The sequence below is a fragment of the Anolis sagrei genome, chromosome 2 (genome assembly GCF_037176765.1).
Source record: "Anolis sagrei isolate rAnoSag1 chromosome 2, rAnoSag1.mat, whole genome shotgun sequence".
Taxonomy (NCBI): domain Eukaryota; kingdom Metazoa; phylum Chordata; class Lepidosauria; order Squamata; family Dactyloidae; genus Anolis; species Anolis sagrei.
In genome coordinates, this window is record NC_090022.1 from 90,637,494 (window position 1) to 90,665,346 (window position 27,853).

Consider the following 27,853-nt stretch of genomic DNA (forward strand, 5'->3'; position numbering starts at 1 on the left):
TTTTTAATTATTTTGTGCTGTTTTGAGTCTAATTCATGGGAGAAAAGCAGGAGAAAGGTAAATTATTATTATTATTATCAACAACAACAACAACATATTAAGTATTCACTTAGAGCAAAGGTAAATGCATTCCCCTTTTCCTGTGCCTCAGAGCACATGGAAAACAGGATGGCAGTATTGGCCTGTGTATGAACAGCTGGACCAGTAAGCATTAGAACCAGCCCATCTGTTCATACCAGTTCCAAAGTGAGGGGCTGCTCTGGAGTATCAGGGAATTTCCAGAGCATTATCCAACTTCTGCAAATGTGTGGTAAATTAAAGCTAACCTGTTTTACCTCATGTCAGGAGCCAGCATGTTGTGCATGTTGTGCGGATACCCAGGAGCAACTTCTGGGCTAATTCAGGGTTTGTGTAGACAGACCCTAAATCTATTTTCTCACTTGCATCTGAAGAAAGAGACTTAGTCTATAAAAGTTTATTCTTCCGACTCCATTATTTCGATTAGTCTCTAAGGTGGTACAATATCTCTTTGCATGCTGAAATTCCAGACTAACATGGCTATGTCTTTGAGTTCTAACCCCATGTTAAAAATTGATTATCAAGCCTCCTTGCTTTCTCCACTTACAGTCACTCCACTTCAAAGCCACTCCTCCACCCTGGTCTTAGAACTGTACTAAGTGGAGCGTATAGCCAAGATCCTCAGGTGCACATGGAAATGTATGCTTCTGGTCAGAGTACATGCATGAAATCAAAACACCTCTGCTATTGTTCAAGGAGTCTGATTCAATTTGTATGGAGTTTAGGGGGGGTTGATCAAAGCATGCCATGGTGCGGCATGAAAATTCATCTTTCAATGTTTTGGGATGTTGATATAATTCAGCAGTTTCACCTTTCCCACTCCCAAACAGAATATGGTATTTTCTAAAATAATAGCATATAGTCGTATTAAAGATATTGAGGTTTTAAGCAGTTCACACTTTTAAATCCTTTTGTTCTGTTTTCTCACTGATAAACAGTGAATCATGTCAATGGAGTCCTTAAAATTTAAAGCCTTGGGCCTGTATTGGCTACATGAGGTACTGAAGAAATACGTGCAAATAACTCCAGCCTCGCCCCTTTAAAACGTTTTCTAGCAGCACAAAACAAACCATAAAGAATGTAAAGCCTTACTTGTCTTATCTTGCTTCAGTTCTTGAATGGGTTTGGGCAGAAAAGGATGTAAATTAAAGGTTAAAATAATAGCTGGGCACTTCAGGAAACAAATTAAAGCACGTCTTCTCTCATTTTCTCTACATGAACCAAATGCTCATCTTATTGACTCGGGGGTTAATAGTAAAATGAATAACACAGTAGTGCAGAGTGGAAGATTACATTCCCACCTGCCTACTCTGTGTGTGTGAGAGAAAACAGACTATGATCATATCTTGTGTTGGAAGAGGTTCCCTTACAGAATTTAGTCTGAAAGCCTTTCATGGCATAAGACCAGAAATGAAGATCATAAGATAATGCAGGGGATATTGGATGTATCACAGGGCACAATTTATTTGGGACCATTTAACTCTAGTTGCACAAATCTTATTTCTGCATGGAACCTGGCAGCACCCAGAGCAGATCTTACAGGTTGTGAAACAAACACGCATACACACTGATATAACTTTTGTATAAAAATCATTAAAGATTTATCATTCATGTTAACAATCATGATGATGAAGCAACAAAGGATGGAAAATGGTGAGAAAAAGAGAAGGAGAAACAAGATGCTGAAGGAGAACAGATACTTGCCTTCAATCTTGAAATCTAAAATTATGTGAATTTTAAGAGGACGAGTGATGTGCCTGCTCATTGGTGGCAATAGGCATGTGCGATCAATGAAAGGATGTTTCAAAAGTCATAATAAAATTAGGGGGCGCTGGCTTTTGTTTCTAAAGTTTTTCTAAAGTATAGTTAGTGAATATTTTCTGTTAGAGTAATGGCACATAATTACTATGATTGGGGAAATTTCAGGAGCTCCTTTCACCCTCATTTTAAAGCTATTGAGGGGAAACTTGCTACAATGGTAAAACATATTTACCACAGTTAGCCCATCAAGTTTCAGAACATTTATCCACAAAAATGTGGGGGAATTTAAAAAAAAATAAAAAAAACAACATTTTAAAAAACTACAAAAACTATCTCCTTGAATCTTTTATACAATGACACAAGATAACAGGGGATCATTCCCACAGCTTTCAGAAATATTCATGCATCTACTGATTTTAGGGAACTGTTTTAAGTTTTGACAAACTTTTTCAAAAGGTCACAACAACTATCTCATTGAATGTTTCTCATATATTAATCAATAGAAACCAATATTAACCAATTCTACATTTTCATAGAATCCTAGAGGGGTCCCCAAGAGCCATCTCCTATCTTTCAAGCAGAAGGGTACCATCAAATCTCTCCTGACAGATGGCAATTCAGCCTGTAAACTAAATAATATGCTTCCCCTATTGAGTTGGAAGGGACCCCCAAGGGCCATCAATTTAGGGATTTCTTTCCAGCCCAGCACTGATTTAAATAAATAAAATATTATTGTGATTATTATTAATAATAATACTTTCACGAAGTATCAGTCAGTTCTCCTCTTTGCAGATTCAACCATTCATTAGAACTCTGGCTGGCTGCTGCTATTGAGGGACAAATCTCTCCCCTCTCCTGATTGGGGCTTTCTGATGCAAGCAGAATTCTGGGGAATGTAGTTTAGTGCAGGGCCTTTTGCATACTCTGGCATAGGGCTCCTCGCCTTCCCAAACTACATTTCCCAGAGTTCTGTGCTTTCTTTTCCAATGAACTCTGCAGTCTCCCTACTTTTCCTCTCCTAATGGCAAGAGCCCATTAATTTAAAGAGGAAAAGCAGCCCTTTTGGCTTTGCTTTGCTTCCTTGCACTGAAAATAAAATTGACTTTGGGAGGCTTCTGAGATTTATAAAATTCAAATGAAAAAAACATTGGGTAAGCTTCAATTCTTAAGTTTTTGGTGCGGGCATGTGTTGGATATCGCCATGTAAGTACGAATTTGATAAATTTGATACGACTTACAAGGACTATCAAAAACTGGACCGCCCAAATGATACAAGGCCTAATGAGAGGTGAATCCTTACCAAAACAAATCCCAGAAACAAACACTTTGGGTTATTTGTTTTTTATCTCCTTTCCTTGGGCAACATTACTCAAAGTGGTGATTCATTCACCCAAAAACTGTCTGACATTCATCTCTCCCTACTTCCACTCCAGTTCCATGTTTTCACTGTTACAAGGTGGCCTTTCTTCTGCGTGGTACTGTGAAATCCACACCTGTGGTATTTCCCTGCATCCACGCAGCTGACTCGGAACTTTCTTGAAAGCTTTTCCTAATTAAGGACTCCTGCCCCGCCCATCTACTCCTAATAAAGCCAGGCAGCGGGGCTTGGAGCCTTAGTTCCTTTTGTCCACGAAAGCAGCAACAACTCGGTGTTCTCTCCTAAAAGAACTATTAGTTTGACTCAAGGACTCCAGTTTGACTACCCTAACAGGCAGCAATTCCAACTTGTGTTCTGGGACCTTTGTTTATCCTATTCAGGCCAGTATGGCATTTTCTTCAACTTTGAAATGTATGGCTTATGGGGGGAAGTTGCTCCAGGGTGACTCCCACCCCCTTTGTGTTTCTTGCTAGTGGGAGGACAAACCCACTCCCTCCCTCTAAATAAATAAAAAGTGCCATGTCCTCTGAGGCGCAGGCATTTTTGCCTTTGGCAATGGGCAGTAACTTACCTTTTTTTCTGTTCCCCTCGCTCAGAAAGCAGGAGGGAAGAAGACTTTTAAACAGCCTACCACCCCTTTACAGAACCAGGAACTGGTAGAGCTTGTGGCAGCAAAATGCCACTGTGGCTTGGTGCCAATAACTTTGTTTTGGGTTGCAGCCACGCCTCTCAGCTGTTTCTGTTTTTGGAGGACAGCTTGCTCTCACTGCCCATGCTTTCCCTGCCCCATTTACCCCAGCAGGCAGTGGACGCTGCAACGATCCCTGCCATGCTTTTGCCCCCCTCAGGGGAGGGGAGGCTCAAGGCAGCCACGCCACCTGTGTGAGTGATGGCTAGCCAAGGCTTTGGGCTTAAGCCTATGGAATATAACTCCTTGGAGGGGCCTTTGGGCTACCATCCTCCCTCTGCATCATGCCGTCTGGGAGCTTCAGTGACGGCTCAGAATGTAAGTACTGTGTCTTTTGGGCCCCATCTGCCACTTGGCCCATGCCTCAACAGGTAGGTTGGTACTATTTTGAATAGGCACAAACTGCACACTCCTTTCCTTCTCAAGGAGTCCCTTCTTTTGGTTTTCAGGAGTTTAATAAGATTTTTTCCTAAGCTCATTCTGGTGCTTCCTTTCAGCTGCAACCAGTCAATGAGTCTGGTGTAGATTCTGACTCCTATGAGTAGCAGATTTCTCCTACTCTTGAGGAGGACTTTTCCATCCCAGCTTCCATAGGGGATGCGTTACCTAATTTTTCCTCCTTGATTGCTTAGAGGATCTGCTTTTCTCAGTTGAGCAACAGCAGAAACAAGCTCCAAGTACGGTTCTCCCAGCACTTCCATACTTGCTTAAGCTTGGAGAAAAACAAAAGGCAACTCCTGTATCTGTGTCTGGAATTTCTAAGTTTGTAAATGCACTTTACTGCATAGGCACCTCTTCAGCAGAGTGGTTAGTTAAGACTACTAAACTGAACTTTATTGTGGTCAAAGTTGTTTAATCCAAGAAAGTTAAGGCACCTCAAGTCAGTCCACTGTGATAAGAAGATCCACCCCACTGCTAGCCTACTCACTTGCATGATTCATTAACATGCTTGTATGGCAGCCTATCAGGTGCTCTTGTGGCATAGCTCAGCACCTTATTTGGATCTCCTTCCCCTACAACATCAACAGATCTCAAGGGCTTTCTGTCAGTAAGCTCTCACCTTAGCTTCTCATCAGAAAGCTATGGCTAAGCACAGCACCAATACAATACTAAAGGTGTTTGCTGCTGCAGCAGCCGCCATCCACCAGCATGCTTGGCTGAGATCCTCTACAATCTCCAAAGAAGGCAGAGCAATGGCAGAATAACTGCCCATGGCAGAACATAGTCTGTTTCATCCTGATACAGACCCTCACTTCAAAGTTTGCACAAGATTTGACAGGCTGCTTCTAAGTTTGGCTTTTTACCACAATCTTTTTCCAGCCTAGATTGTGGTGGCCAGCCCCTCAGCTTAATTATCATCAACCTTCATGACCTGTTTCCTTCAGTCCTCAGCAGGGCCAGAACTCTAGGGCCTCTGTAGCTGGGAGACTTAATTTTTCCACCAGGGGTGACAACAAACTAAAGGGCAAGAACAAGATCAGGGCCAACAGTGTTTTTAGCATGCATTTTCTCTTCTTTAATAGCCTCCAACCCTTCAGCTCCAGTTTTTGGAGCTCCACCTCATCATTTTTAGATGCATGGCATTAGATCACTTCTCACTCATGGGTGTTGGAGATTACAGAGCATGTTTATGCAATTGAATTTCTCAAACTGTCCCCAGTAGGGACTCTACGGGCCACTCCTCCTCCTGTGTTATAGCAGAAGGTAATTACTTTGTTTCAAAAAGGAGCAGTAGCTTCTTTACATCTTTCTATGTTTCCTTCTTTTCCCTTTTTCCCAAATACTTTTTGGTTTCCAAGAAAGGCAGTGGGCTTTGGCCAGTTTTGGACCTTAAAGGACTTTATGCATATATTGCATATTGCAAATTTCAGATGTTGTCATTACCAACCATCCTCCCTCTGTTATCCAGCAAGACATGGTTCAGTAGCATTGATTTGAAGGATGCCTATTTTCATGTGGTGATTAGACCACAAGAAGGTAGATTTTTGTCACTTTTTACTAGCAGTCAGGCCTTTTCATTTCAAGTTCTTCATTATGGTATCTCCACAGCTCCACAGGTGTTACTAAGGAGATGGCTGTGGTGCAGGCTCATCTTTGGTTGCATCTTTGGTTACCCCATATTGATGGTTGGTTGTTGGTGCACATTCCTGTGAGTATCTACAGAGGAACATTCAGTTTACTCTGTCTTTATAGCAGAAGCTTGGTCTTTTTATCAACAAGGTAAAATCTCTTCTTCAGCCTTTCCAAACAACCCAATTCATTGGGGCTGTATTGGACTCCTGGCATGCAAGGGCCTACTTGCTAGAAGACAGGTTTCTGAATCTGCATTCATTAGTTTTTTTAGTCTGGCAGAAGCCATACATCCATGCCAGGGATGTCCAGTGCCTTTTGGGACACATGGCATTCACCACAGCTGCTACTCCTTTCTCCTGTTTGCACCTTCGGCCTCTCCAAAATTGGTTTCTTCGGGCACTTCATCCCATGCAGGATGAGCCCAATGAATGTCTCATTGTCCCTTTAGCCACCCACAGGTCTCTCAACTAGTGGACTCATCGCTCCAATCTCTTGTGCGGGCAATGTTAGCAGCAGACACTTCCCTCTCAGTGTGGTGAGCTCACCTCAAGAGTCATACCATCCATGGTCCTTGGGCGGCCATAGAGGGCACAGGGCACATCAACTATTTGGAGTTACTCGCAGTAGAAATGGCACTGCACCTTTTCTGTCATTTGCTCATGGACAGTATTGTCCAGCTTACCACCACCACCACGATTGTGATATTCTATATCAACAAATAGGGCGGGATGCACTATCGCACTTTGCTTTCCCTCATCATCAGAATCTGGGACTGGTATGTAGCCAAAACCATAACCATCAGTGCCATTCATCAAGAACTCTCTTGCTGGCTCCCTCAGTCAGTTTATACTGACCACTAATGGTCCCTTCATCATTCCCAGGCATGGAAACTCTTTGTCAGATGGCAAACTCCCCTTGTGGACTTGTTTGCCTCTCCCGCCAACATGAAGTGCCAGTTCTTTGGAGCACGTCTTACCAGCACCAGACAGGCTGTTTGGGAGATGCCTTCCTCCTGGATTGGACATTCGGCCTCCTGTACATCTTTCCACTAGTGCCACTGCTGCTCAGAGTGGTCTCGTCTTCAAGCAGAGCAGGTAGATTGCATTCTCATCACACCATGGTGGCTCCGCCAGCCATGGTTTGTCACTCTGCTCCAACTTGCAGGCAGCTGTTACATTCAGTTGCCACTCAGACCAGATTTGCTGACTATGGGCAGCAGCCCAGTCCCATACTCCCAGGTCACTCAGTTCCGGTTGATGGCGTGGCAGATCCAGCCTCAGCCCTCTCTCAACCAGTAAAGGGCATTTTGGACCTTGCCCTGAGACCTGCCACTAAACATTCTTACATTTGTAAGTGGTGTCATTTTTGCATTTTTTCACAAAAGCAAGGGGTTCAGCCTCTGTCTGCTTTCACTTCCCTCCTCCTGGATTTTTTGATTTCTCTGTCAGATTCAGGACTCTCATGATCATTCTTGAAGGTCAATCTGGCAAATATAGATTCGTTTAGAAGCGAGCATTCTCTTCCCTCTCCTTTATCCAATCCTCTTGTAAAGAGATTTCTGCAAGGCTTTAGAAATTTCTGGCCCCAAGTAGGCCTGTGCCCCCCTCTTGGAGGTTGGAGGTTGTTCTTTCCGCCCTTACAAAACCACCATTTGAGCCAATGGCCACTTCTGACATGATCCATCTATCATGGAAAACAGCATTTTTAGTGCCTATTACTTTTGCTCATCGCGCTAGCGAGCTTATGGTTCTTGAGTTGATAGTCCTTAACTGAAATTTCATAAGGTCATGCTGGGCACAGACATTTCCTTCTTACCTAAGGCAGCATCATAGTTTCATATGTCTCAGGACATTGTCCTTCCAACCTTATTTCCAAATCCTTCTACTCCCCTGGAGCGGTCTTTGCACCTTCTTGATGTGCGGAGGGCTCTTGCTTTTTATGTCCACCGCACAGCTCCATTATGGAAGTCACTACAACTTTTTGTTAAGTACCGTAGGGATACTGTGGGCCTTCCTGTTTCTACCCAGAGGTCGGCGGCCTAGATAGTTGCAGCTATCTGGCTAGCTTATGAAATGGCAGGACTGGACTTACCTGTTCAGATCCATGCTCATTCCATTAGAGCATTGGCAGCCTCCACGGCTTTTTTGCACGGTGTGCCTCTGGATGATATCTGTCAGGTGGCCATATGGTCAACACCGCATACTCTCCCATTATAAATTGGACTTAGCTGCCAAGAAGGGGGCGGCTTTTGGGAGAGCAGTACTTTTTTCTGCACTAGCATGACACCCACCATCCGTGGGACTGCTCGCTAGTCTACCACAGGTGTGGATTTCACAGTACCACGCAGAAGAAAGTAAGGTTGCTTACCTGTAACCATGTTTCTTCTAGTGGTTAACTGTGAAATTCACACAACCTGCCCATCCTCCCCACATTCTGTCATGCCCTTTATCTCCGACTGTCTTTCGCGGTACGGAACTAAGGCTCCAAGCCCCGCTGCCTGGCTTTATTAGGAGTAGATGGGTGGGGCTGGAGTCCCTAATTAGGAAAAGCTTTCAAGAAAGTTCCGAGTCAGCTGCGTGGACGCAGGGAAATACCACAGGTGTGAATTTCACAGTTAACCACTAGAAGAAACATGGTTACAGGTAAGCAACCTTACTTTCTTGTTTTTGTACATGCAAGCCCATAAACTTCCATTATAATTGATGACCAACCCGGAAATAACAAGTCCAGACACATGAAGTTGGATGACCTATGTTTACTTGACCTATGTTAATAATTAAGATTAAAGCCTGGGAAACTTGCTAGAGATGGAGAGCAACCACGTTGGGGGCTTAGTTGGGGTCGAGTGGCTGCATCCCCTTTTGAATACAGCAGATCCCAAGGGCAATCCAGTCTTTTGGAATTGTTCACCCTAGAGAGTCATAGTTTGGAAATCAGTCTTAGGGAACTCTACCCCCCCCCCAAGCCCCTGAACTCAAAAAAAGAGGTGCAAACTTCATGTCAGCCCTAAGGGCAGGCTCCTTCCCAGCTTCAAGTCCTTAGAACCTGGTTTGAGTCCCCTTTGGAGACACTTTAAATCCCCTTTGGGATACCATACCAGAGATGTACCATTGCTCAAATGGTGCCAAATCATAGCCCCATTCTATTCTACTTTGGTCAAACTTCTTCTGAAATACTGTGTCTAGTTCTGGGAACCACAATTCAAGATTAATATTGGCAAGCTGGAAGGTGTCCAAAGAAATGCAACCACAATGAAGCCAAGCTCTGGGAGGAATGTTTAACTTGGAAAAAGAAAGCTGAGAGGTAAAATATTTAAAATATTTGAATGGAAGGCATATTAAGAAGGGGGCAAGCATATTTTCTGCTATTGTGAAGACTAGGACATGGAGCAATGGAGTGAATCTGCCACCCCACATACAATGCTTTCCACATTGCATGAGGAAAGTGTAGCTCTTGTGTGGCTCCATTGGAGCCAGCACAACATGGGAAGCCTCCCATGTTGCCAGGGAAAGCATCTGGCAACACTTTTACTTTGATTGTGGCTGGAGCCACAGGTGACATCGTCTAATGGCTGCCATGGGGCTCCATTCCTGAAGCTGGCTCTAAACATCCTAGGATGCTTATTTTGCATGGAGGGGGAAACCTGGGTTCATGAAGTACAGAGTGAGAGAGTATGATACTTTACTTCTCTCACAATTTTAATGAAACGCCTTTCTGAAACATCTGTTTATATTCCCAAGAAAAGTCTCCATGGGTACCAAGTAGCTATCCCATTTAAAAAAAATCTGCCATGCCATGTCAGGAAGAAAACAAGTTAAAATTCCGAGGATTCCCAGGTTTCTCAGTGGCTGCTATTCACATTCACATGACATTTAGACCTTGGTTACTAAAACATTAATTATATATTAGTGGCAAGCATCACAATACCATTTTCCTGACATGAAAATGGAATGGAAAGAGGAGTGCATGTACCTTCAAATCAGCAATGAGGAGACAGTAGACCACCCCCGCCAACCCCCCAATTCTTGATGCCTTTTCAAGCCCACTTGAAGTCCCTCAGATCATACAGTTTTTCCCTTGAAAACTGGGCATTTTTGCCTAGAAAATATTTAAAATGTTGCAAACTATTTGAAATTGTATTAGTTTGGCTCTGCTCATTCCCACAACCTCCCTAATGGGGAAAAGGACTCCAAACTAACCCGAAGGAGAATCTGACATGATATGACCACTTCTGGTTTGTTGAAAATAAGACATGGAGTCTAAAATTAGATCACAATGCATTTCTCTTAGATGCATTATTTCTTGATTAAGTTTCTAGATGCTAATCTGCTTCTTTTTCCTTTGTAGTGAAAAATGCTGAAAAATAGAGAAGGACTTTTTTGTAGCTCAGAAACAAGTTGTGTAGCCCTCTAATGATCAAATGTGCCCTATTTGTTACCAGCAGGCTTAGCATCTTTCAATTTACTTAAGGATTTAAATTTGCTGTTGTTTCTCTTGCTCACACACTTGGTGAGACTTGCTAACAGTTGCTTTCAGTTCAGCGTGATTACATTACCATGCTTAATGAAATGACATTTAAGAAGAGAGTGTCGGATCATGTTTGCATGTGCGGAATTAGTACATGAAGCTGCTAGCAGATTAGCAGATCCCACTCCTGATAAGATTTTTATCACTGCAAACTTTGCTAACCTCCATTTATTTAATATTTTAAAATCAGTTCACTTGACTTTTTCCTTGATAAGAAGGAAGAAAATGTTGTTTTGCCCATTGATTGCAACATGCAAATATGCCATATGGCAATATACAGTCCTAAAATATATTCAAGTGAAATTATGATATCCCTACTAGATGATAATAATTAAATCACCTCCAGGGCTGTCTGTCTGAAAAAATGTTAGAACAAAGTTTGAGATGTCCACAGTACAAGAATCATTGAAGAGAAGAATGCCTCTTTGATCAACAAGAATAGGGAGGGTGAGATGATGGACATGGATGGAAAAGTTGAATCCATTTATCGCTGGGATCCCCAAAAGGAAGTTATGCATCTCTGTGTATGGTGCACCATGCAGAGGCTTTAAGATCTCTGACAAGAGAACTTGAGCCATTCAGTGTTTGTGAAATGTGGTTGTATTGATTCCATCCCAATGCACCAATTGTAACACATTGTGGTTTTTCATTACAAAAGGGTGGTACAATTTTAACCTACTTGATTATTATAAAAATGATACCTCCCCTTGTTTTTAAAATATGTTAAAACATACAAGTTAAAAATATCACTAGAACCCTACACCCATTTCTTAATTTATATTAAAGTTTTCCAAATTTCTAAATGTATATAGAAGAGCATGCTCAGGATTCTTGGGATCGTTTTTTTTTTTAAAAAAATCCCGATTGGACATTATTTATCCCCCAAAATCCCATTGGATACCATAATAATTGCAAAAGCTAAAACCCAACTGCAAAGAATAGCAAATGCTTTTCATTATTTACATCCCAGGCTTTTTTATTTTCAGAAAGAAAATTGTTTCAGTATTGAAACAAGGCAGCATTTAAAAATGCAGAAATCAATTCAGTGTTTCTGTCACTTGTAAGTGTTAGGCTTGGTTGATCAAAAAAATGTTCAAAACTCATTTCAGAAGTAGGTGGCACTGGTGGTTCGATTCTAAAGTCACTTCTGACTTTTTTTTTTTTAAAAAAATGAAACTTCTGAAATTTCCAAAACTTCCAAATCACTTTGTTATTGCGGACACGCATGCACACTAGGAAAAAAAACAGCACTGGCAGTGGGGAAACTTCAGGGATTCTACCTCCCTCATTTTTAGACCAATCCTGATGAAACATGCTACAGTGGTAGAACACATGGACCACTTTTAGTTCACCAAATTTCATAACCTTTGACTTCACCATAGATTTTTGGTGAAATTTCATTTTTTTTTTAAAAAAAACATTTTTAATAATAAAGAAAATCTGTTTCTGGTTTGAAAGTGTTATTTCCTGTTTCATTATGTAATCTTTACTTTGAAAGTAGTTGTTCTACTCCAAATACTTTGTTTGCATGGCACAAACCATGTTAAATTGGTGGAGAGCAGAAGTCATAGTACAGATCCCATCAAGAGACATCTAGACTAACCCTCTTCTTCTGGGCAGAAAGGCACCATCCAAACTCTCCTGATCTCCATTTGCTTCCTCTACTGAGTTGGAGGGGACCCTCAAGACACATCCATCCATTTATTCCTTTTTGCAGATGCAATCAATAATTTTATTTTATCATTACTTACTGACTGTAAAAGGCTGGCTGGCTGTGGTTGTCTGCCCCAGTGCCTTGTTCATGGCAATCAGGCCAAAGTGAAATGATTGTTTTTTAAGTAGTTTATGTTCTCTTGGCTATGCAAAAGTTTTCCATTGCTTTGCTGCCTTCTTTAGACACCTTTGTAGATTCAATCAGTTTATTTTATATTTAGATGAAGACTGCTACGGACAGCTATTTTGGGTTCTTCAGACATTTTGGCTAATGAGCAGCAAGGCAGTGTGGGAAATGTAGTTTAGCAGCAGAGCCTTTTGCAATCTCTACCATTAGGGGCCTAGCCTTCACAAACTGTAGTTAAAGATGGCTGTGATTAGCCATGCCCACCTCATCTCTCCTTGCATCGGCGTGGCAGAAAGCATGAGATATTAAAAGTTTAGGCTTTACCAAAGTTGCTTAATGGTTGTGAAAATTAAAATAACCTTGGGAGACATCCGAACATTATATAATATTTCCGAAAAATAAAAGGTAAGTGGTTCAAATTCGGATCCCCCCACTTTCCTGTATTGTTCAAAACTGCTTTGGAAGTAAAAATTCATAAGTTGTTTTTTTTTTAACTTTCAGACTCTCCTGAACAAACCTATCCAACCCTAGTAATTGTTCCTCTTTTGCATTGTTAACAATGTCCTAGAAGGATTACAATAGAAATTCACTGGAAAATCTACAATGAGAAGTACAATGAGGGGAAAAATTAAACCATGCTTCAAATTTCCATGTTCATATATTTTGTGAATCAGCGTGACTAAAAATGTTGGCACAGACAAAGTCAAAGTATCTCACTGCTAAATGTTATCAATGCTGGTATTATTAAATTGGCAACTGTATTATGCCATTGTTACCATTGTTGATGCAGGCAAATGAATCAGAAATCTTTTGAGGAACAATTGGATAGATGTGAGACTTCCATAATGTCAATTTCAAAAAGAATGATACGATACCAATAAAGAATGCTTTATTAATTCCTGTCCACAAGATGAACCAAGCAGCAACTCATTTCAAGTTTTCAGCTATTGCTTAGACAGACAAAATGTCTGATTATCAGATTGATGAGACAAATCTTTCAAAAAAATATAGTAAGCTGGATATTCCAAATATTAGAGCCATATCAATCTTTTGTTGTTTTTGTAAACTGTGATTATTGATTTTGTCATGTTTTTGGAAAGAGCATAAAAGCATCTTTGTTTTCAGCTATTTCCAAACGTATTCATTAGCTGCAGAATGTTCTTTTTTGAAGGAATCAATGTAAACCATAAGAATGGGATTTAAACAATGTTTAGACCATGTCTGTAAAGGAGGTGGAAAAAATATCTCTGTTCAGAAAACACACAATCTGTCATCTAGCAGTTTGCTTTAAACTTGAATGTGTTGATAGTTGTATCAGCCCAATCTAAAGAATAGGCCAAGTAGTTTAATGCACCAAGACAAGTTGCTGATCATTGGTTTCCTTGGCAAGCATTTTTTTTGAAACTAGATAATTTGACATACAGTCCACAATAGTTTACTGCTTACTTGAATGTGAGAGGCAATGTTGGTGTGTGTGTGTGTGTGTGTATGACTGTGTTTATAGTCAAAAGTTTAAGATGAGGAATACAGCTTATTTTGCTTATTATTTGATTTCCTTTGCTATTGTTGTGTTATGTTTTCCTATTGTATTGTGTTTTCAGGCTTCGGCCTGTGTAAGCCGCATCGAGTCCTTCGGGAGATGCTAGCGGGGTACAAATAAAGATAATAATAATAATAATAATAATAATAATAGCCTTTATTTTGTCATGGACACTTTTGCTTACTTTGCACGAGATGAAGATCGTTGTGCCTGTACTGCCTTACTCTAAGTTATAGTAATTGAAGCAAACCGGTTTATGATTTGGTTCTATGCTAAATTTCCATGGTTACCAGACGAACGTAAACATTTAGACAAGCTCTCAACAAAATACGCCTTTTAAAAACACATTTGTGAATATATACTATGAAGTGTAGTATGAGGCATATTTATGAAAGATACAAAGGGTTAGATTTACAGCACATAAGTGGAACATTTTCAGTGCTGCCATAGCTATAACTACAAAAGAATATATCTATTAAGTTTATTTGCTGTCTTATCATACCCAATGTATTGGGATGTATTATATTTGCAGAAGAGCAAATTTCAGTTGTCATTTTATGCATTTCCTATACCCTTGGTTCCCACAAGGCGTTGTTCCTTCTGGGAAAATGTACACTATGTTTTAGGTTGAGAAATGAAGGTGTATCCACTGAAGTCCCCAACAACTCAATAAGTATGATAAGTATGATAACTATGGCTGTGCAATCAATTAAAAATGTTTCAAAAGTCATTACAAAATTAGGGGGTTCCAGTGTTTCATTTCTACAGTGTTAATAAAGTATTGTTAGTAAAAAAAATGTTATCATAATGATAGTAACAAAATTTTGTTAATATTTCATTAAAGTAATTGTGCACGGGGGAGGTTTACTCCTGGGGCTCCTGATTCTCTCATTTTTAGAGCTATTGGGGTGAAACTTGCTACAATGGTAGAAGTTGTTTAACACTGTTACCTACCTCCCCCCCCCCCCCCCCCCAGTTTCAGAATATTTCAGCCATCTATTGATTTTTTGGGAGTTTATTTGGTTATTTCAAAAAAAAATTAAATAACAAGCTACAAGAGCTATGTTGTCCTGGAATTTCTGTACAATTACACAACATAACCGGGGCATCATTCAGAAATATTAGCACATCTCCTGATTTTGGAGATTTTTTAAAAAAATTGTCAAGAAAAACTATTTTTTAGCTGTTATGGCCGGCTGGAATGGAGTGAGGTGGAGTCCACACTTGGAAGACAGGACACATTTTCCACTACAAGCTCACCTGCCAAGTGTCAGAATGTTTGGGTCATCTACAGAAGTTTAGTAATTTTTTAATGTTTCTAGAAATAAAATGTCTTTTAAAAGAAACCCAAAACTATCCCACATAACCCTTGTAAAAGTGGGAAAATAAATACATTTATTATTCTAAGAATAACAAATATGGTCCACAGAGCTATGCCAAAAGAGATTCCTAGAGAGGTATTTCCTAGGAATCTCCAGGTCCACTAGCAGAACTATAACCATTACTACTATTCTCCGCCTATGACCTGAGGCAGCACAATGCTACTATATAATGTCATGTGATTCCTGACATTCCAGAACCACTTCAGGACAGACCCTGTAAAACTAGAACTCCCAGAAAGCTAAATGACAGTGGCCTTGTAAGCCTTTGAGCAGCAGCGTTGGTGCTTGGCCTGTTCCAGTTCCTGCCCTTGCACCCTCCTCCTCCACCACCTCCTCTGGCAGGGCCTCCTTCTGTCTGCCCAAACAAAAGCCTTTGTTTATTTTCCCTAGTTTAATTATTTAACTTCCTAAATTTGATCCTCTCCTCCTAAGACTTGGGGGCAGCACACAGAGATCACACTAGTGCTAGAAAAAGTAGCTAAGGTAACTTGTGCCAGAGTTAAACAAGTATTTGTGTTCTTTTTTACTGGATCATGCACACAGATATCACACTAGCTCTAGAAAAGTCATCTAAGGCAACTTGTGCCATAGTTAAAGAAGTGGTTGTGTGCTTTTTTGCTTTATTATGCACTCAGAGATCACACTAACACTAGAAAATGCAGCCAAAACAACTTGTGCCAGAGTTAAACAACAGGTTGTGTGCTTTTTTGCTGGATTATGCACACAAAGATCAGCTTAGTGCTAGAAAATGCCATCAAGGCAAGTTGTGGCTAGGTGAAAAAAATGTACACAGCACACAGAGAGCAATGTGGGCCAGGCAGTTACCCTCAAAGATTCTCTAAAATGCAGCAAAAAATATATAACGGTTGTAAGGTAAAAGGGGCCCACCCACTCCAAAAAAGAATAAGCCAGTGCCTCGGTGTCTCAACAGTGTGCAAAGTTTCTCTCTCCTTCTCTTTCCTCATCGCAAAGAGTCAGCCACAGCTACAGTAAGCTATAAGCAGCAGCTGATGGAGTCGCCTTCTCTCTCTTCTCCAGTGCAACTCTTTACCCTATATGCCTGTGTAGAGATGTGTTTATTATAAAGTGTTTATTATACTGTGTTTAAACTGTATTTATGTTTTACATGGGTTGCCATGGCCTAGCTGTGAGAGATAGGTTGCCATGGTGACAAGGCAGAAGAGGAGGTGGGCGGAGCTTAGAGAGAAAAAGGTTTGAAAGTGACAGTTAAGTTTCAGTCAGGAGGAAGAGACCCTGAGAGGTAGCAGAGTCAGATAAGGACTCTGAGAGAGTAGCTCAGTCAGGAGGATGAGACCCTGAGAGGAGGAGCAGAGTCAGATAGGACTCTGGGAAAGTAGCAGAGTCAGATAGGACTCTGAGAAAGTAGTTTAGTCAGGAGGAAGAGACCCTGAGAAGAGGAGCAGAGTCAGTTAGGGCTCTGTGTTGTGAAGCAGTGTAAATTCAGTTAGTTCTTAGTATTTGTGAATATTTCTTCAGCAAGGGAGCTGAAGGTGAAACCTCGTTAGATTGCTTGAGTTAAAAAGAATCTAACAGAGGGGGTTTTAGGATCGCCAGTAGTGAAAGACTGGAGATCAGTGGTTTGATCCGGTATAGGACAAACAGTGTGAATATTCACAACAGGGAACACTGAAATAATAAAGCACCTCACTGAAGAAGGAGTTTATAAGATTGTAACATCAGATGCCTGAATGTATCTCAACCAAGCCATATTGTAACCATCAAGCTTGTGCCAAGTTCAACATCTCAATATTGCAACAATTACGCTTTGTTAACAATAAACTTGTTCTCTTTGTATTTTAAACCTGCCTCCTCCATTGATTTTACGTTTGGTGCATTCTACTCTACCAAAGTTACCTCACAGCGCAAATAGGGATAAACAGAGACTTTAATACCAGCGTCTCTATATATAATGGTGGCAGTTTAATCTAGCAGTCTCGGAACTTCCTTACAGTTAATGGTGGCATTAGGAGAATTAATACTTCCTCACATTTAGTGGGATTAACAGCGTCCTTACATAATTTTGGTGGTTCCATTTAGGTGACATTGGCACGTCTTTACAGCCTGCCAGGAAAGTTAATCCAGCACAGAGCTCCTCTCTCTTTCCCTTCCCAAGCGTGAGTGGAGGATGCAGTGAAGTGCTGGAGAAAATGAGCAATGGTTGTGGCTCCGCCTCCACCTCATCTCTCCTCCCCCCCTCCCCCCAAGCCCTGATTGGCTGCAAGGCATGGCAACATGTTTGCCTTTCCCAACAGTGCTTGGTTGCTCTGTGAATTAAAACTGGGTCACAGAGAGTTACAATGCTTACACAACTTATGAAAAATATTAGGCTAAAGTTCCTATTAATTTTTTTGGCATGGATTATGCCCACACGTCAGATATTGTATCGTACGTATGAATCTAACAAATTTGATATGACTTATGGTGAGTTACAAAAATGAATCACAAAGAAGTTGAGTATCCTGTATCCAAAATGCTTGGGACTTGACATGAATATGTTTATATTTGTACTTTGGAATATTTACATGTTCTATATATAGTAAGATATCTTGGAGATGGAACATAGTATAAACATATTTGTTTATGTTTCATGTACACCTCATATATACAGATTGAAGGTAATTGTATATACAATATTTTGAATAATTTTGTGCATGAAACAAAGTTTGAGCAAGCTGAAATAGAAAACGAGTCTATCACTATCTCAGTCACTCATGTGAACAATTTTAACTTCCCTAGTCCACATTTTGCAATTTTTGCCCACTAGATTTGCCCAATCATTATAATTCTGTGTTTCTCACAAATATTTGCAGAGATGGGAGGACAACTTAATATATTTTTTTCATGCCCAGAAATTACTCTGCTCAAAGACTGATGATAACCTTTCTCTTGTGAGTACAAGGGGACTGGTTTAGCTACACGCATGCTGTTAGAGAGAGAAGTGAATTCATCACTATTATGCACCAACTATGTACACTTGGCAGTGATCAATGCTCCTGCAGGAAGATAGTATTCAGTGTGGTTAACTTCTTGAAGTTATTAAGAAATAAATTGACCCCATGGGAAGGGGAAAAGACTGAAACATTTTGAGAGTGTCTAATATAGGATTATGAACAGTGAGTGGCAGTAAATGTCAAACATGGATTTTCATTATCTTATTTCTATTATGTTAATTGGATTATTATATGCAGGCTTAGATGGCATCAATTAAGTTACTAACTAATTCCCTTGTAACAAAGCATTCCATGAAAATATGTGTTAGTTTAAAAGTATAAGTGACAGAATGAATGACATGCAGCATTCCTTGTATTTAGGTATTACAGAATCCTCAACAGGTCCATAAAACAAGCTGAACTTAGACAGAAATAGATGATAAACCAATAAACAGGACACAAGTATAAAAATACTTTGTACTTATGTTTACCAGAAGATTGTATGTTTGTTCTGATACTAGTGGTAAGATATAACTAGATATAGTCATACTATAATTATGACTAGTATCCATTGGCAGCCTTGTCCACTGTGAGATGACTATACATTGGACTCTCTGCCCCAGAGTGTGGTGGAGGCTCCTTCTTTGGAAGCTTTTAAAAAGAGGCTGGATGGCCATCTGTCGGGGGTGTTTGGAATGCACTTTTCCTGCTTCTTGGCAGGGGGTTGGGTGGATGGCCCATGAGGTCTCTTCCAACTCTGTGATTCTATGATTCTATGAACTGGATGATCCTTGCTGTATCTTCTAGCTCAGTGGTTCTCAACTTGTGGGTCCCCAGGTGTTTTGGCCTACAACCACCAGAAATCCCAGCCAGATTACCAGCTGTTTGGATTTCTGGGAGTTGAAGGTCAAAACATTTGGGGACTCACAGGTTGAGAACCACTGTTCTAGCTTTATGATTACTTATGATGATTGAAGATGGGTTGTTGTGAGTTTTCTGGGCTGTATGGCCATGTTCCAGAAGCATTATCTCCTGACATTTCACCTGCATCTATGGCAGGAATCCTCAGAGGTTCTGATGTCTGATTAAAGATGATCCTATGCCATGACCTCTTAGAATCCTATAGTTGGATATTTAGATATAACTGTCTTATCACCTCCTCTTCTCCAAGTTAAATGTACCCAGCTCCCTAAGTCGCTCTTCAAAAGGGCATGGTTTCCAGATTTTTTACTATTTGGTTGTTCTCCTTTGGACATGTTTCACTTTACTTTGTCAATATCCTTCTTGAATTGTGGTGTCTAGAACTCAACACTGTATTTCTTGTGAAGTCACCTTACATGTCAGCTGACTTATCACTGTTGTGTGCTTGAAAAATAAATCACTGACCATGCTAACACAATGATTATGATTCTCTGTCTGAGGAGTAAATAGAAATAACATTGAGACATGGGACTTTGTTCTTAGAGTCCCATTTTTTTTGTCATGTCAGGAGTGACTGCAAGTCACTCCTGGTGTGAGAGAATTGGCCGTCTGCAAGGACGTTGCCCAGGGGAAGCCTGGATGATTTGATGTTTTTATCATCCTTGTAGGAGGCTTCTCTCATGTCCCCGCATGAGGAGCTGGAGCTGATAGAGGGAGCTCATCCGCCTCTCCCCGGATTCGAACCTGCAACCTGTTGGTCTTCAGTCCTGCCGGCACAGGGCTTTAACCCACTGCACCACCGGGGGCTCCTTTAGAGTCCCATGTCTCAATGTTATTTCTATTTACTCCTCAGACAAAGAATCATAATTTACATTTTAGGGGCATGATGATTTCAGATCTAACCCTAGCAAATGTTAGATCTGGAGGAGTGGGCAAGAAATCTTTAGCAAACACAATTTTAACCAAAAAAGAAGACAGCTACGGTGACCTTGGCATAGTTGCTTGGGTTGCATGTGCCCCACCATCAATGAAGTGCTTTCTTCTCCTTTATTCTAGTTTCCCTTCCCACAGCTTTTTAAAAAGGAAACTAGCATGATCATGACATTGGTTTATTGTGTACTGTCTTCTTGGATCATAATCAATTAGCAGTGACATAGGATGGATGTGTCTGCTTTACATTCTCACTTAACTTCTCTGTGTGCAACCCTGTAAGGCTGAATACTAAACAGCCCATAAGCCACTCAGCCGAGCAAGCCACAGGGAAATGAACGCCTTGGATCACATGTTCCACTGCACCAAACATCTATTCATTTGCTAAGCTGCGTCTAGTCTGTTCAGTGGTTTAGTTTTCACCATTGGGCAGCGCAGCCAAGAAACTGTATCTTGAGGACAAACTCTGAATGGAAAAGCTGAAAAGAATGTTTAATGAGAATAAATGTTCAGTCTGTCATCCATCTCAATGAGGGAGACAAAAAAGGGTATTTTTAATCTATTCTCAAATTTGTGTGGTGCTTTTCTTCTCAGAGTAAACAATGGCGGCCAAAGGGTAAGTGATACAGTCTTTGGCTCAATCGCCATCTAGTATCATCACAAGAACAATACTCAAAACAAAAGTGAGCAATGCCAACATCTGTCAATATCAGCTAGATAAAAAGAAGAACACAAGTATGCTTCCAGGGTTGGAAAAAGGAATACAGTGCTCTAGGACTTCAAAGAAATCTATGGCCAACATCCAAAAAGAAGGAGGAGAAATGGAGAGATGGGACCCCACATTTTGTATTAAATAGGGCCTCTGTCTTGGAATCTGAGTGAATAGTATTTGAATAATATTCCTTATCAATGAATGTATATGTTTTCATTGATTTCACTATCAGGCTTCCCAAGTTCTCAGATGACATAGAAGTAATGAAAGAAAACTATCAGAAATAAAATTTTAATGTAACAATTATAAATTTGTGCATGTACACACACATACATTGTATCCAAGTAAAACTAGAAGGAGGAGATTTAAAAAGTGTAGCACATAATAAACACCACTAGCAAAGTGGTATTTTTCAAAGAATTACAGGCAGCTGCCAAGTTTCAAACAAGACAGTTTCTGTAGATTTGTTCTTAAGTTGAATTTGTATGTAAGGCCAAAAAGGTACATTTTCAAAATGTAACTCTAGATAGATATAGATTTTTCGATAGTACAGAGAAGGGTGTTTGTTTTGCTTTCTCTGCCCCTGTTCAGAAGATTTCACCCCACTTTCCCTCCTTGTGACAATTGGAATTAGCATGTTGTGGAAACAAGAACTGGTGAGAAAACTTCAGCTGAGACGGGTTTTGTGCATTATAACTCTTCCAGGGGTGAATTTCCCCTCCTAGGGGAAGATTTCTTTCACTTCCTGTTGTCTTGCCCTTGTTCTTAACTATGAATCATTTGTAAGTTGGATGTTTGTAACTCAAGGACTGCCTGTACCGGTGTTAGGTTCTTGCAGCATAAAAATGGGGAAGAAAGGGGAGGCAAGGGAAAAAAGAGGAAATGTAACAGTATCTTAAAGACTTTCTGGTTTATATTTTTGTAGTAGCTTAAATGGATATAAGCCCCCTTCTTCAGATGCTGTAGGGAGTGATAATAAATGCTCAGATATAAAATGTATTACACATTTGTGGGGACTGAATTGTGAATGTTGGTTTTGAGAGGTTGAAGGATAGGCTTTGTGAAAGGGCAGATTTCTTTGCCTGGCTTAGTGTGTGACTAGAAAGGTTTTCAATATTATTTTCCAAGTTGACAATAACTGAGTATTATAAAGATCTAAAAGGCACATTTTGCCTTAAACAGGACTTCAACAATTTAGGACAAGGGCAATGATTTTCATCCTTCTGGTTCCTATTACATTCCATCCCACTCCCATAACTGTGTACATATGCTTTATATCTGAGCAGTTATCATTATTCTGTATTGCATGCAAAGTAACTCATGTAAAGTTTAAAAACATCACATTAAAGGTGCTGCCGCATTTCTTTTCTTCTCTTTCTTCCCTACTCATTCCTTCTCCTTTTTATCACTACTAACAAAGAAAGAGGAGGAAGAAGGACATGAGGATCAAGCATGAAAATAGTTGTCCAAATGCAGGGATTAAAACATTCTCTTTGAAACAAGCAAGAGTCTCATAAAATGCTTGCACAATAAGAGTTCATGGAAGAAAGTTTAAAAACGTGTGAATGATATTGCTGGATCGATGTCTATGGGAAACTTGCTAGCCAGCCTGATGGCTATTTTCAAATATATGACCATGATGGAATTAATGGAGCAATTGGTTGTTCTAGCCAGGAAGACAAAAATGAATGGATAAAATTGCACTGAATGAGGTTTGTTTTTTTTTAAAATGTTTGCCAAAAAGTATTCTAAACTTTCCACATTAGCCAAAACTAGCCTCAGCTTCTTTGTAACAATAAGAACTGTTTGGCAGAAGAACAGTCTTTAAAAGTTGGTGGTCCCTAATTCACAGAATATATTTAAACAAAGACTACATAAATCATCTGTCCAAGCTGCTTGTAAATCATGGCAGCATTAGCAGAGACCCCGGTGATACAATTGGTTAAACCCTTGTGCCGGCATGATTGCTGACCAAAAGGATGGCAGTTTGAATCCGGGGAGCAGGGTAAGCTCCCATCTGTTAGCTTCTCATGCAAGGACATGAGAGAAGCCTCCCACAGGATGGCAAAACATCTAGGCGTTCCTTGGGCAAGATCCTTGCAGACAGCCAATTCTCTCACACCAGAAGTGACTTGCAGTTTCTCAAGTCGCTCCTGAAATGAAAAAAATGGCAGCCTTCATTGTAGATCCTTTATCAAGTAGACTGGATGGTTTAAAATTCGATTTTTCTAATTATTAAAATCTTAAGTATAGAAAGTCATTAAAAACAATATAATGTTTTCAATGACTTTCCTCAAAAACAGCAATATCGAATAATCTTTCCAAATGCCAGGAGAGGAACTGTCCTGCTAATACAATAAAAAAAGAAGCTTGATACTGTAAGGAAATGATATAGTCAGGCTACCCCACAAAAATATGTTCAAGCAAAGTGTGAGGTATTATTAGGCTACATGAGATAACCTTTCCCACCATCTCTTGCACTTAGAAAAATGCAGTCATGATGGTGGCGGTACGTTCTGGCTGCTGTAGTCTAAAACAGTAACTTTTCTCAGCTCTAGTTTGTCATTCATTAGAGGTGCTGCACACAATCCCTCTATGAAGGGCAAGGGGGTGAATAGTCCTGTCTTACTCGCTTCCCATGCATGCAAGAACTCTACCTGTGCATATCAGTAGATGTGCAGGGCCTGTTCTTGTTGATGCTGAATGCAGACATGGCAGGATGTGCAGGTGCATTGCGGTGATAGGGTGACATTAGCTTGAAGTGTTCCCTCTTGGGTTATTCGAATGTTTGAAGATGGTCACTTGAACTCCCACCTTTTAATATTCTTCAGTGAAGGAATTTGAGCACTGCCTGACCCACTACTGCTGCTGTTGCATTCCCCTGTGAACCTGAGCCAGCTCTAAAATGTGGCAGGGAGGCTCTCCTCTCAGTCTCACAGAAGGGAGACAGCCTTCTTGGTGGCTCCATGGCTTTGGAATGTCCTTCCCAGGGAAATTAGGCAGGCCCCTACTATGCAATGTTTTCAGATGGAGCTGAAAACATGGCTTTTAAGCACACTTTCGATAATGCCTAAGACACCAGCTGACCAAACAAATTGACTCTGGCACTTTATATCACTTGGAATTTAGTTTTGTCCATTTTAATTACTATTGCTCTCTCCCTCATTGCCACCAGTATTTACTGAGTATTTTATCTAAATTGAGTCGGGTTTTCCTTTTTGTATATGTTATTTATGCTTTGATATTGTGTTGCTACTAATGTTATTATATTTTACTTGTATTTTATGTGTTTTATAGCATTATTATGTGCTATTTTGTAAGCCACCCTTTGGGAGATGGTGGAGGGATATTATTATTATTATTATTATTATTATTGTTATTAGAAACATGACAAGATGAGCCCAGAGCAGACAAGATCACTTTGCTGGCTGTTGGATCACATGTCGGACACTTCCCAAGTGTCTAGGACTGTGTGATGTATCTGTATTATTATTATTATTATTATTATTATTATTATCTTTCCTTAAGTTTTATGGACTCTGAAGCCACAACTAACCTGGTCCACTCTGACATTACAATGAGCATTTTAAAGAAAGAACCTGTGAATGTTTGACAAGATTTCCCTCCATAGAAGTGAGTTTGGACATTTTTACTTTTTGGATTCTATCTGCAAAATTATTTGGTGGAGACATCAACCAACAAGTCAACGGCATGAAGATGGTTACAAAGTGGGGCAGAACAGCCCTACACTATCCCTTCAGCTAGATAGGCTTCATGACTTATGGTAAATGCCACAATTTTTATAGTAACACAATTCCACTCTTAATATACCAGAAGAATGGGAAACCCAACCTTGCCACCAAAGTAGGAAAGAAACCAATAGCCAGACAACCAGAGATTGAAAACAACAACCTTCATGAACCCTTTACATCTACTGAATTGCACATGGCTCTCAATAAATGTAAAAATGGCAAAGCAGCTGGCCTGGATGATCTACGGATGGAACAAATCAAGAACTCTAGCCCAAAAGCAAGGCACTGGCTGCTGGAACTGATGAACAACTGCACTGCATCCTGTCAGATCCCCAAAATCTGGAGGAAAGCAAGAGTCATCACCATCTTGAAGCCAGGCAAAGACCATAATGATCCAAAAAGTTATAGACCAATCTCCCTGTTGTGCCACCTCTACAAAGTTCTGGAGAGACTTATTTTGCATAGAATTATGGAAAAAAATAGACCCATGTCTGATTCCACAGCAAGCTGGCTTCAGGAAAGGCAAAAGCTGCACATCGCAAGTGCTGCACCTGACTCAACACATAGAAGATGGCTTTGAAAGGCAGCAGATCACAGGAGCTGTCTTCATAGACCTGTCAGTGGCTTATGATACTGTAAACCACCGCCTCTTCCTGAGAAAAATGTATAATATCACAAAGGACTACCATCTCATCCGCCTCATAGGAAACCTGCTACAAAACAGGAGCTTTTTTGTTGAGTTCCTGGGCCAGAGAAGCAGATGGCGGAAACAGAAGAATGGCCTGCCTCAGGGGAGCGTGCTTGCTCCACCTATGTTCAACATTTACACAAATGATCAGCCACTGCCAGAAAGGACAGAGAATTTCATCTATGCTGATGATCTTGCCATTACTGCTCAAGCAAGGAGCTTTGAGATGGTTGAACAGAAGCTATCCGAAGCTCTAGGTGCTCTTACTGCCTATTACAGGGAAAACCAGCTGATCCCTAATCTATCTAAAACACAGACATGTGCTTTTCACCTTAAGAACAGACAAACATCCCGAGCTCTGAGGATTACCTGGGAAGGAATCCCACTGGAGCATTGCAGCGCACCCAAATACCTGGGAGTCACTCTGAACCATGCTCTGACCTACAAGAAGCACTGCCTGAATATCAAGCAAAAGGTGGGTACTAGAAACAATATCATACGAAAGCTGACTGGCACAACCTGGGGATCACAACCAGACACAGTGAAGACATCTGCCCTTGCGCTATGCTACTCTGCTGCTGAGTATGCATGCCCAGTGTGGAACACATCTCACCACACTAAAACCGTGGATGTGGCTCTTAATGAGACATGCCACATTATCACGGGGTGTTTGCGCCCTACACCACTGGAGAAACTACACTGTCTAGCTGGTATTGCACCACCTGACATCCACCGGGAAGTAGCAGTCAATAGTGAAAGGACCAAGACAGTGACATCTCCAGCTCATCCCTTGTTTGGGTATCAGCCAACACATCAACGACTTAAATCAAGAAATAGTTTTCTAAGATCTACAGAGACACTCGCTGGAACACCTCAGCAAGCGAGAGTCCAAAAGTGGCAGGCTCAAACCCAAAACCTCAATCAATGGCTGATACCAAATGAGAGACTCCCCCCCACCCCCACCCCGCCACACAGAAAACTGGGCGACCTCGAAGGCGCTGAACAGACTGCGCTCTGGCACCACAAGATGCAGAGCCAATCTTAAGAAATGGAGCTACAAAGTGGAATCCATGACATGCGAGTGTGGAGAAGAGCAAACCACTGACCACCTGCTTCAATGCAACCTGAGCCCTGCTACATGCAAAATGGAGGACCTTTTTGCGGCAACACCAGAGGCATTCCAAGTGGCCAGCTACTGGTCAAAGGACATTTAATCCTTTAATGAACTACCAAGCTTGCAAACTTTGTGTTTTGTCTGTCTGTTTGTTTTGCTAAAAATGTAATACAAATGTCTGGTTGCTCCTGACACGATTAAATAAATAAATAAATAAATAAATAAAGCAGATGAATAAAAGAAATAAATATAAGCAAATTAGTCTCCATACATCTTGAACTCTAAAGTCTTCTAACTCAAAGACTGGTTTAACATTTCAGAATTTTATCATGGATTTGTTCTTAATTTTTCTTTTCAGTAGTTGCTGAACCGAAAGCTTTTCATTTTCCCCTTCTATTTCTTTTTCCTTTCCTTTTTTTTTTTTTTAAAAAGTAATCATGAAAAGATGTAATAAAAAGCTATTAACTAGGTGAGTTTCAGCAAGCCATCCCCATCGGATGTTTTTCATTTTGCGTGTTTACAACCACATCCTTTGACTTGCAAGTGCTTGTTTCTCTGTGTGGCAAGAACGTGCACACACACAGAGGCACACAGACATACATGCATATCTACACATACAAGAACTTCATGGTACAAAAGAAGCACGTCTTGGGAAGGAAACAAACACAGAGATTTGCATTAGTAAAGCCTTAAGGATATTCAAGATGTTCCAAGCATGTCAGCAGCACGTCTCACATGAATGGTGTATAACATGCAGTATGGGGAAAAATATGGATGCATTGTTCAGCATATTATTTGTGCGTGTGGTATGCATGTACTCCTTAACCTGCCAACACCCAGACTTTGGAAGCAATATCAAATGCAATCTCAACACAAGGAAAAGATCCATATTGCCAGAATAAATTTACAATGAGGGTCACTCTTCTGGTTTGGCCCTGCTACTAAACTATTAACTGGCCAATGTAGACTGGTGACGATGTCTGTTCCCAGTGATCTCCAACTGCAATCACTGATGGAGATCATGATTGACAATTTCCATGAGCTGAAAAAAGCTACACGTTATGTTGGTTGGAAGCTACATGGACTGAAATATGGACAATAGATGGGAAAAATGGGACAAATTGATTGCAGAGCCAGTTGTGCAAAGAAATCTTGTTCTATGAGGTAGATTAGGGTTGGTGAGGAAAATACACAGTCATGCCTGTCTATGCCCTTACTGCCACCAACTCCATCCTGCTTTGGACCCAAACCACCACTCTATTCCAGAGAATTAGTTTCTATAGCAGGCTGCCACCATTTTAAAGCCTCCAAAATGCAATGACTAACGAGAACACATTGCACAGCACATTTGAACATGTAAGATGTTGGCTGTCTCCTGCTGAGTCTGGTGCTCGTCACTTTCAAGACCATACCACCAAGACTGAGCTGCCTGTGAAATTGGGAAGCTGGTGCAAGCTATTGGCGGTGGCTGCTACATGATCGGGGCAAATTTTGTAGTAGTTCAGTTAAAGGGATGAC

At 40.6% G+C, this 27,853-nt stretch overlaps 1 long non-coding RNA gene across 1 annotated transcript in view; it reads right to left on the reverse strand.

Annotated features, from left to right (window-relative positions):
* The window catches only part of LOC132768901 (uncharacterized), a 67,137-nt gene that overhangs the window by 37,417 nt on the left and 1,867 nt on the right, over positions 1-27,853 (reverse strand). The window lies entirely within an intron of this gene.